Source organism: Papaver somniferum, chromosome 9 (genome assembly GCF_003573695.1).
Source record: "Papaver somniferum cultivar HN1 chromosome 9, ASM357369v1, whole genome shotgun sequence".
Classification (NCBI taxonomy): domain Eukaryota; kingdom Viridiplantae; phylum Streptophyta; class Magnoliopsida; order Ranunculales; family Papaveraceae; genus Papaver; species Papaver somniferum.
In genome coordinates, this window is record NC_039366.1 from 4,713,137 (window position 1) to 4,724,964 (window position 11,828).

Genomic DNA, 11,828 nt, shown 5'->3' on the forward strand with positions numbered 1-11,828 from the left:
GGTGGTGGTGATAATCGGAGGTGGTGGTGGTGGTGGTAATCGGCGGTGGTGGGCGGTGGTGGTGGTGGTAATCGGTGGTTGGTGGTGATAATCGGAGGTGGTGGTGGTGGTAATCGGCGATGGTGGGAGGTGGTGGTTATTGGGGTGGTTTAAATTAAATTAGGTTAGTGGTAGATTAGTCATTTCAATGCTTTAGGACACCCCTTATAACTATAGGGAAGGTGGCCTAATAAAACCATGGTCCCCTCAAAAAAACCATGGTCCCTAAAAAAATCTTTCCCTAAAATTCCAAAGATATGAAAAATGTCCTGAAAAATTCTTTTCTAAAAATGTGGCTTCAATTCCCCTTAACCTTAATATTTTAATATTTACTAAACTTCTAATCCATTTTATAGATGGCGATTGTAAACAACGGAGGGACACAATCAGAGAATCCATTCATAGCATAAAAATGTTTGGTTGTGCAAGATAAATCAAGGTACTGTAAAGATTGTACGTTGATGAAAAGTGTTGATATCGATGCTGAAAAGTTTGTGTTTGAGAGATCAAGATGGGTGAGTTTTGCTAGTTCGGAAAACATGAATGGGATTTCCGATTGCTGAAATTCGTCGAAGCCAAGATCAAGATACTCTAGATTCTTAAAAATATACGATTCCCAACAATGGTAAAAATTCAGGTTAGATGTTGTAGCCGTGAGAAATTTCTTAATAGATCGACAAACTACAAAACGAAAACTCCAACAATTTATCCCAATTACAGATTTCCTAGTACTTTCATCAGAAGTTACTAAAAGTCTAAAAATCAAAAAGTCATAAATTAGTTTGCCGACACAATGTTGAAATGTCTTCGAGAAAAACCGGCGACCGAAAGCCAGGATTTTTCAATGGATTCGTCTCATCCCTATTGCTTTTCCTTTTTGATTTTTCGTTTTTCTTCGCTTTTCCCTTTCCCACGCTTGTGTTTTCCTTGTTTTTCATGCCCTTTTCGACCTAGGTTTTCATTTTTGTTTTTAGGGTTTTTGAAGGTTTTTCAATCATGTCTACCTCTTCACGGTTCTCTGCTCCTAGCTGTTCACGGATTTCTCAGCATTGTTCTTGTTCCCAGCCGATATCTTTTTCTACGCGACGCCAAAACCCTATCGATGATGTTGTTTCACGGAACCGACATTACCATTGCCCTTTCAAAAATTTTAATGGCTGTCTAGATAGGGTGAAAGGTAGAGGCTATGTAAGGGGTTAATTTGCTAAACACTTACAGGACAGACACTTCTCAACAATGGATAACAGGGATGATTGCAGAACCATCATCTCCAAGGATTTACGGGTCTTCTGTGCTTGGGAGAATTTTCTTCTACAGTCTCGACAGTGGTTATGCAGCTGTTGTATGACCTTACATGCCTGGAGAACCCCATGTAAAGGGATTGAAGGTGCTCGTCACGCCGCAATTGCTGGACCTGGAGCTTCTGCAGTCTTCCTCATACACGTCATTGACAAGCCTGAGAATGTCGACGATGTGCATGATACTGTCGGTGTTTGTAAACCTGTAGCCAGTAGCATTGACTGTGTCGCTCCATCTGAACCTGCTGTGAGCATTGACAGGCCTGAGAATGTGCTTGATACTGTTGTAGCTCCATCTGAATCTGCTGAGGGTATTGCTTCATTTGAATCTGTCGAGTTTGTGGCTTCCCATAAGCATATACCTGACATGTTCTGTTCTTTGTCACCGGATCTACTCAACACCTTTTTTCAGCGTTGTTTTACCACGGTTTCCAGCATCCCACACCAGTGCACGTTAGGTTTCTCTCGAGCCTTGAAGTCTTGTGTTGATCGTGTGCTTTGTAGGCCTACTGATATGTCGGCTTGGATCAGTCTCTTGCTGCTTCCCATTTGCACATTGTCCTTGTACATACCCACCCGTTCTGTTGATAAGAAGTCTTCCAGTAGGAAACGTCTTCAAGTGGCAGCCATCCAACAGGCTTTACTCACCTGGAAGGAACCTTTGGGCTGCTTCACTTTGATCACCAAGCTTCTTCGTCTACCATGCCAACAGTTTTCTGCCAAGAAGGACAAGGAAAATAGGCCAGAGGTGGCTAATTTGAGCGCTTGTCGAAAGAAGATATACCAAGGGCATTTTGCAGCTGCGATTCGTGTCTTGTCCTTAAACGGTTTAGCATCGCAATGAGAGCACCTTGTCTGAGTTGCAAGCTAAACACCCTACAGCTCCCCCACCCGCTATTTCGGATGACATTGCAATTAGTGACTCCATAACGGTTGATTCAAGGGTTGTCGTTGGGGCCAATAAGAGTTTTCCTAGAGGTACTTCTTGCGGTCGGGACGGTTTGCGCGCTCAGCATTTAGTCGATGCTTTGAGTGGAGCTGCAGCTGCTGTTGCTGACGAGTTGGTGGCTTCGATTACCGGGGTTCTCAACCTTTGGCTGGCAGGTAAGTGTCCTAAAGTCTTAGGTGAGCTTATTGCAAGTGCGCCACTTACACCTTTGCTCAAACCCGGGGGCGATCTTAGGACAATTGCAGTTGGTACTATTTGACGTCGTTTGGTCTCTAAGGTGACTGCCTTTTCAGTGGGCAAGGACATGCAGTCGTATTTGGGGGATTATCAATTTGGTGTTGGTGTTCCTGTAGGAGGGGAAAGCATACTTCATGTTGTCAATGGTTTGCTGGAGTTGAAGGGTCTTTCGGATAACATGTAAATGTTGCTTATTTATTTTTCGAATGCTTTCAACATGGTGAGTAGGTCTTATCTTCTTAAGGAGGTCCGGCTTCATTGTCCAGGTATTTCTCGTTGGGTAGAATTTTGTTCTGCCAGGCCTGCTAACCTTTACTACGATCAGTACATCTTGTCTTCTGCACTCGATGTTCAGCAAGGTGATCCTCTCGATACCCTTTTGTTTGCTTTGACACTTCACCCTCTTGTGAAGTCCACCGCTTCTCGTTGTAAGCTTGATTTGCATGTCTGGTACCTGGATGATGGTACTATCATTGGTGACATGATGGAGGTTTCCAAGGACTTGAGCATTATTGAAACCGAAGGTCCGAGCAGAGGTCTTCATCTCAACATTAAGAAAACTGAGGTTTTCTGACCTACAGTTGATCCACAAAGTATGGAGGTAGGTGTTTTTCCCCCTGATATTGGTAGGCCTAGCAAGGGAGTTAAGCTTTTTGGTGGACCTGTGAGCCTAGATTTGGATTTCATTAGTGACATGGCGGTTAATAGGGTGAATAAAACTGTTCACCTTATGTCTGCTATCAAAAAGCTCAAGGATCCCCAAAGTGAGATGTTGTTATTCCGAAACTGTGTCGGTGTATCAAGATTATATTTTGTTATGCGTACTACTAATCCGGCAGCTCTACAACAGGCCTCTGACCTCTTTGATGACCACTTGTTCCAATATTTAAGGCTTTTATTCACTGGATATGGACCTGATTTTGGGCCTTTGCAACAGAGAATGGCTAATCTTCCTATCAAGGATTGTGGACTCGGCATATATACCATGGCTGACAGTCGCACCTATTACTACCTTGGTTCTCAGAGTCAGACTGCTTCGGTGCGGAAGGTGATACTTGGTAGTTCTTTCTCAAGCGATTATGGGGTCGCCTACCAGTTGGCTCTTCAGAAATTCATTCAGGTATGTGGTTTGCCTTCCACTTTTTGCTTCGATGACACCGCCCCCTCTTCTATGCACTGATGAGTGCTAAAACATGCATATTTCTATATATTTTTCTTGGCATTTAACTCATCTTTTGTGCATTAATTCTACATTTTATCCCATATTCTGTGTTTTCGTTGTTTTCAAGAATAAATACTTTTCTTAATTAATTTTGCATTTTTAGGTACTAAATAAATCCTGGTTAACTCACGGAGCGAAAAGAGCAAAGGAACGGCAAAGACTCTCGCTAGGAGGAAGGGAAGAATGATGTTTGCAAGAGCCGGATCAACGAGAAGTGGGCTTGAAGAGGAAGAATTGTTCTTAAAGAAGATATGGGATTGGCATACCCAAGGCCCAAAACCCTCACCCAAATCCACTTCCTATATCCATACATGTTTCCCTTTCTAGCAGTCAGATTGGATCATCTCAGCATCCTACGGTCGCAGCATCGCCGTACATCAAAGTCTGAAACTCCTGTCTAACACTACAGCACCTAACTCCATCTGGAGCCGTCAGCTTCGTTGTATCACTTAATCCAACGGTCGCTCAGAGCCTTCTTCTATCTTGCCGTCCGATTCATTTCATCATCTCATCATCCTACCGCTGAGCTTCGCAAATCATCAAAATGGATGCGCCCGCTCAACACCTAAGCATCAAACCCATCGACCCAAAACAAACACCCACTCTCTTCTTCCCCAAATACACTTCCCCCAAATTTCTCCTCTTCCCCCGACCATGGCAGACACTGCCATGTCTGCTCCGCCGTCTCCATCTCCACCACGACCAGCGACAGTGGTATAGTTAGGATTTCCTTAGTTTTGTTTTACTTGAGGACAAGTAAAATTCAGGTTTGGGGGTATTTGATGAGTGCCAAATAATGTATATTTTTATCCCTTTTTGTTGGCATTTTAACTCATCTTTTGTGCATTAATTCTACATTTTATCCCATATTCTGTATTTTCCTTGTTTTCAAGAATAAATATTTTTATTAACTAATTTTGCATTTTTAGGTACCAAATAAAGTTTGGATGACTTGCGGAGCAGAAAAGTAGTGAAAAGCCGGAAGAAATTACGCAAGGAAGCCGCAAAGAATGGAGCGCACGTCCAAAAAGCTAGGAATGGGCTCAAGAAGGAAGAATTGTTCTTAAAGAAGATATGGGCTTGGCATACCCAAGGCCCAAAACCCTTACCCAAAACCATTTTCTATAACCAAAACCGCCTCCATTCTCAGCCGTCAGATTGGATCCAACTCATCATCCTACGGTCGCTCATTCATAGATCATCAAAATATGAAGTCTCTGCCAAACACCACATCGCTTAAATTCCAAGCCTTCAGATTAGATTGTATTTGAATCCAACGGTCGCTCCTATTCCTGTGCATCAAAATTAGATACTTCCGCTAAACACTACAGCACCTAACCTCGATCTTAGCCGTTAACTTCGTTGTATCAAGACATCCGACGGTCGCTACCATCCTCTTCAGGGGTAGCCATCCGATTCACCTACCAGCTTCGCATCCAACGTCTCATCCTCGTTGTTCATCAAGAATTGCTAAACCCGCCTAACACCCAAGTATCGAACACCTATACCCTTCAGCCAAACGCACCTTACCCAAATTCTCATCTTCCTCCTTCGAGCAGTCGAGCTCTGCTCCTGCCAACTCCACCACCATCACCCTGCCACTGCCATCGCCACCACCTACTCCATAGCCACCTAAACACCACCACCAACTCCACTATAATCACTCCCCCCATCTTCTAGCCATCTATCCTACCAATTTTTTTTCTTTTCTTTCTCAGAGAACCCTAGGAAAGAAATTGGTACAATAGCTCGAGCTAGAAAGAGAAATTGAAGGCATGGGAAGGAGCAGAGAAGGGAGAAGAAGCATGGGTTGAAGACGGACTCGTCTTATCATATTTGGTAAGTTCGAAAATCAAAACCCTAGTCTACTGTCAATTTGGGGGAATTTATTAAAAAACCCTAATTTTCTGTTAGGGAGAGCATTAGAAGATATGGGTCTGATTTGTACTGTCAAATTAGGTAGAAACAATTTACCTAATTTCTGTTTGATTTTAGGGATTTTTTTGGGAAGAACCCTAATTTTGTAATTTGGGGGAAAACCCAAATTGGGTCTGTGGGTATAAATATAAGGGACTGGTGTGATGTAAAGGCTTATGCTGGAATAGCCAGTGTCCAGAACTTTGATGTTCTGCATATATTCATGTTCTATTTTGTGTAATGTTCATGTTCTGTTTTGTGTAATGTTCATGAGTTTAATTCCTTTCCCTGTTTTAATATCCTGTTGTTGTTGTTGTTAATGTGATGTTTTGGGAGAACTGGATTAGCCAGTCTCTCCAATTTATGTGTTGTTCCATCTGTTTTCTCATGTTCTGAGTTCACTGCTGAGGCTCAGATGAAGCTTTAGTGGACTGTTAGATAGTGGAATGCTAGGTTAGAGCCTTAGTGCAGTGTGTTGATTGAGCAATGGGAAGAGATTGATGCTCATAGTGCCTGTGATTGATTGTTCTGTCAAAAGACAGTCAATGCTAGGGGCAAACTAGTGAGCAAATTAGTTTTCCTCCCATTCTAGATGTATGCATAGGATTTTCAACTCAACCTAGGATCACATTGTTTTGCTAAGACACAAGGGTGGATTCAAAGCCTTAGCTTGACCCACATTTTGTTTTCACAGTCACTTGCAACTTAACTGTTTTGTTACTTCTTCTCCTCCCTGCCCTTGGCTAACAGCCTTGGTTTATTTGGCTTTGTTTCCTGTTAACTGCCACTATTTGCTCTTTCTTCTCTTTTGTTTCTCCTGTTCTTGTTACTGCATTCACTGCCTAGTGCTCTGCTGCCTTGTCTCCCCCTGCTGCTACTACTTGCTGTTGCTGCTGCTGAAGCCCTTTGCACTGCTGCTGCTTCAAGCCCAGATTCATTACAAAAGCCCACTGTGGACTTAATCAAAGCCCATTTTCATCACAAAAGCCCACTGTGGACTTAATCAAAGCCCGGGTGAAACATTAAAGCCCAATTCACAGTCACTGTTAGCCCAAGGCCCAGTGCAATTCCAAAGGCTAAAAGCCCAGGTTCATAGCTAAAAAGCCTAGCTCCAGCTAAGGCCCAAATCATTCAAAGGCCCAAGGCCTAAAGCACTTCATCATTACAACAAACCCATTAAGCCCAATTTACTCAAAGGGTATTCAAAGCCCAACAGTTCCAAAGGGTATTCATAACCCATTGGTACCACAACCCTTTGATACCTAAAGCCCAATAGCCAATTTAGAGCCCAAATAGCTAGAAACTCCAAACACCCCCAGTCTCTGTGGATCGACCCGTACTTGCACGAGCTACAACCGACGACCGTGCACTTGCGGTATTACTGTAGGCCCGTTTCATTTCGCTTCAATTTTATACGCTTTCCCGGGTCAACCATAATGCTAGGGGTCAGTGGTAGTTCTAAGGGATTAACCAGCCATATTAGTTAGAGACCTAGAAACCTAAATGACCTGTGATTGTTTATGCTTTAATCAAATAGGCAATGCTATGGGTTAATCCATGGACTTTAGGTAGTTAACTAGCCACATGACAAGGATTTATCCTAGGCTAACTAGCTAGGTGAAAGAGAATTCTCATCCATATCCATACACTTCATTCCCATCCACATTCACATCTTCCATGTCCTGTTCTTGTTAATTTTCTTTCATGTCCTGTTTTCAAATTTTAATTTTCATATTTTCACTTTTGCTATAACTGTTAGTTCTGATTTTGTTCACTTCTCACAGCTCTCATTTCAGTCCATTCATGCTCTGTTAGCAGTTAGAGATAGATAGGAAAACTTCATAACACCCCAAGTCTCTGTGGATCGACCCGTATTTGCACATTAGCTTCAATCGACACCGTGCACTTGCGGTATTAGTTTGTAGGTCTTTTTAGAAACCTACCAAGTTTTTGGCGCCGCTGCCGGGGACTTGGCGTTGTGTGTTGAAGTTTCTTGGCTTGTATCTTAGCTATTCTTGCACTTTCTTAGCTGTACTTGCATTTATCTTTTAGCTTTTTCTCTTACTGTTCATTTGCATCATCACTACATCTGCATCTTCTCTGCTCTAGTAGCATTTGCATTTTGCATCTTCTTTCCATACTGTTCTGCGTCATAACTTGCATCCTTCAATTAATCTTACTGCCTCCTGCATTCACATAATCTCTGCACTCTCAACTGAGCTGAACTGAAACTGCCAACTCCACTACATTCCAAGCATATTTGCATTCTGCATTTCTGAACTGCACCTGCATCTGGCATCTCAGTTTTTGCATTTGTGCATCTGGCAGCCCCTTATCAGTCCAACTGCCTGCTCACTTTGATATTCAACTGCATCAGTTAACTGACTGCAACTGCAGCTCTTTCATTTGGCCTGAACTGCACCTACACTGCCACTGCTAACCAAGCAATTTTGCAGTTTTGCATTCCATTCAACTCCATCTGCAACTGCACAACTGCATTGCAGTTCTTCAATTTTGCTCACTTTGCCTGTCTTTTTTTGTGTACTGATCACACACATTTGAGTGTACAGGTAGCTGGTGCTGTTACTGAGCAAAGGTGTGAGCTGAGGCAGAAATCAGCCAAATATAACCCAGTTTACTGGGTGTGGTAGTCCAAATACCCTGCTGGGCCTGTTGCTGAAGCCTGACCCTGCTTTGCTGAACTGCTGGGCTGGGCTGGACTTGGTGCTGTTGTGTTGAAGTGCTTGTGGTGCTGCTGTTGTTGTGAAGCTGCTGCTGCTATTGTTGTTGTTGCTGCTGTTGTGCTCCTGTTGCTGCTGCTGCTGAGCCTGTGCTGCTGCTGCTTCCTGTTGCTGCTCCCTCCAGCCTCTGGTACTGCTGAACTGTTGCTGTGCTGCTGCCTGCTGCTGTTGTTGCTGTGCTCCTGTTGCTGCTCCCTCCTGCTTGCTGCTGTCTGGTGCTGCTGGTGCAAAGCTGCTGAGCCAATTAAAAGCTAAGGAAGATCCAAAGCCCAACTGGGCTTTTGGAACCAAACTGAGCAGCTGGGCTGTGCTTAAGCAAGTAAGCCTAAACCCATTAAGAGAACCCAACCTGTGGGCTTCCATTTTTAATTTGTGGGCTTGTAATAATTTTTTCCATTTTTCTGTTGGGCTTGTAATCTTAATTAATTGTGGGCTTGTTTGTTTAATTGCTTGTGGGCTTGTGGTGTTAGATTGATTTGGGCCTGTAGTTTTAAATTAGAAAAACTGAACTTTTGAAAGCCCAACTGGGCCTCAGACCAAACAAGTAACAGTTGGGCTATTTCAAAAGCTACATTGGGCTTCAGCTTGCATACACATTGTAGGCTTAGTTCACCTTCCCTTGGCAAAGCAATCTCTCCCACCAATGTGGGCTTGCTCCCAACACTAAAACCAAAATTCTTGCTCCCAACACTAAAACCAAAATTCTTGCTCCCAATACTAAAACCAAAATTTTTGCTCCCAATTAAAAACCAAATTTTTCTACCTCTTTAAAACCAAATTTGCTCCCATCAAAACCAAAAGCTCCCAAATGGGCTTTGCCTTCAAAATATAAAACCAAAGTTTTCAAAACCCAAAAAACTAAATTTTTCCCAAAAATCCAAACCCATTAAAAACCAAATTTTGGGCTTTGTAACATAGTTACTTAGCTTTTGAGCCAAATCATGTCTAGATCTTGGTCTACAATTGGGGAATACAACAAATCCCTTAGAGAACTTGCGTATGGACATACTCCACGTTATGAACCTCCCATAGACCATGATGTCAATAGTTATAGGAATTATTATGGACATTTTCAAAGTCCCGAGCCTCAATACATGAACCCTAATAACTATTCACACATGCATCATTCATCACAACGTGAAAATAAACATTTTGCTAGTGCCTCACTCACACAATCATCACTGATCGATCAATTAGAAGCTCGAATCGCAGCTTTAGAAATGCAATCACATGAGGAATCTGTCACATCTAATTTTCTTAGGCAACCTGAAATCTATGCATGTCCCGCATGTGGTAGTTTAGACCACCCTGTTGAGAACTGTCATATTTTGCATAATTTTAGGCAATCTAGAGAAAATCCAAGGTATGAAATGCCCATAAATTGTGAGAATGGTAGTCATTGGGACCATAATCAATCCTTTGAGGGTTGCGATCAATATTTTGTAAACCCTAATGACCATGCACGCATGTACCATTCACCACAATTTGAACATGAAGAAGTTTGTACTCCCCTGAATTTAGACTCCACCACAGAAGCTTTAAGACTCAGTAAGCAAAACTTTGATAGATCTACATCACGAATTCATGCATATTTAGATCAGATTTTGCTTCACCTACAAAAGGAGGAAATTCATGAGGAAATGTATGTTGTCCCTAATGAAGTGTCTAGTCCCATTCATGTAAATGATGTTGAATATGAACCTAATTTAGAGGAACATGAATCGACTAATGACACCGCCACTGTTAATGAGGACCAATATGCATGCTACCATGATGATGATTATGATGATATGTTAGAAGAACATAAAAATATTGTGGAACCTGTTGGTTCAATAACATATGGCTTCTCGCCCTCGACCTTCATGAATGTTGTTTTTTCTAATACTCATTGTAATTCATATGATTTTGATATTGACATGGGATTCGTACAATTATTCTGCGAAGATGAGCATGACATAGGAATAGTTGAATCTTCTGTAGACACTAATGCTAATATGCATGAAAATATATTTGATGTGTCTGATTCTCTACCTAGGTCACATTGTGATATTTCTCCTGATTTGCCGATGCATGAGAATAAATTTGTTGATGATGTTGATGACTCTGATTGTGATCTTGCCAATTTGTTTGATGATTGTGAGCATGTTGTGACACTTGTAGAAGACTTAGGAGATATTGATGTGATTAGTAATGATGTGCCTATCGTCCTACATAAGTCACAATCTGATGGCCTTCCACCCAACCTAGATTTGGTTTGTACCCATATTGTCAAACCGACTTTTCTGAGAGTCCCTAATCTAGGTTTGGAACTGTGTGCTTCCCAAGTCCTCTTGGACTATTTTGCTTCTAAGTATAATATATTTGAGGAACCACAGTTGGAATTAGCATGTTTTCCCGTCCCTAGCAAAGTTCATTTCGAGCTAGACCTTGTGCATGATGAACCCCCAAAACTGCGAGATTTTGTTTCCAAAATTTTATCCGTTGAAAAATCCAGGTTTGGGGGTAGCTCATTTTGTTTCACAGTTTCACTTGCGTTTCTTTCCTGTTATATTTGTGTGAAGCTGTTGAAACCTCTACACTTTGTCTTTTGGGTTGATCCTCAACTCTTTAGATTGTTAGTGTATGGTGAATTTTTGTATATAATCCAGTAGATAAAATTTCTTAAGAACCTTTTTGTTCCTTTTGTATATATTTTGCTAATCCAATATGATCTCGGCTGACATATGTTTGATTCTTGCCTTGAATAACGGAGTTCTAATATTGCTTTCGCCGAAATCGGGTATTCTCTGTCCTTTTTCTCTACTCAACATGATCCTCTTCATATGTTGTATTATAATTTTGTTCATATTTTGAAACATTGAGGACAATGTTTAGTTTAGGTTTGGGGGTGAAAAGTAGATACTTTGATAATATGCCATAATTGAAAACAAGAACTCCTTCTTTTTGAAAAAAAAAAATGAAAAAAAAAACGAAAAATCAAAATAAAAAATAAAAAATTGAAAAAAACATAAAAATGGAGCTCATTTACCTTGAAATGTTGACTCTTGTGCAAATATGTAATTATTAGGAGTCTTAGTCTAGATATTTAGGCACCCTGATTCTAGCACAATTCACATAGTGATAAGAAATTTGCACGCGCACGATCTACCAATACATGTATAGCCTCATCCTTGAGGTGTTCTATCGGAAGTTTTAGTTGCCAATCACTTTAGAATACTGAACGAAACTTGACTAGCTTGTTCTTTGGTTGGTTGGGATAGAAGGTGGAGGTTACATTAAGAAAGACAACCATCGAATTTAACTGGGTGCATCAAAAAGGGCAACCTCTTGCAAAGTGTCATGTAATTTTTTGTTGTTTCTTTTTGCTTATGTATCAAAAGTGTTTCCTTATCAAAAAAAAAAAAAAAAAATGATGTATATTTTCA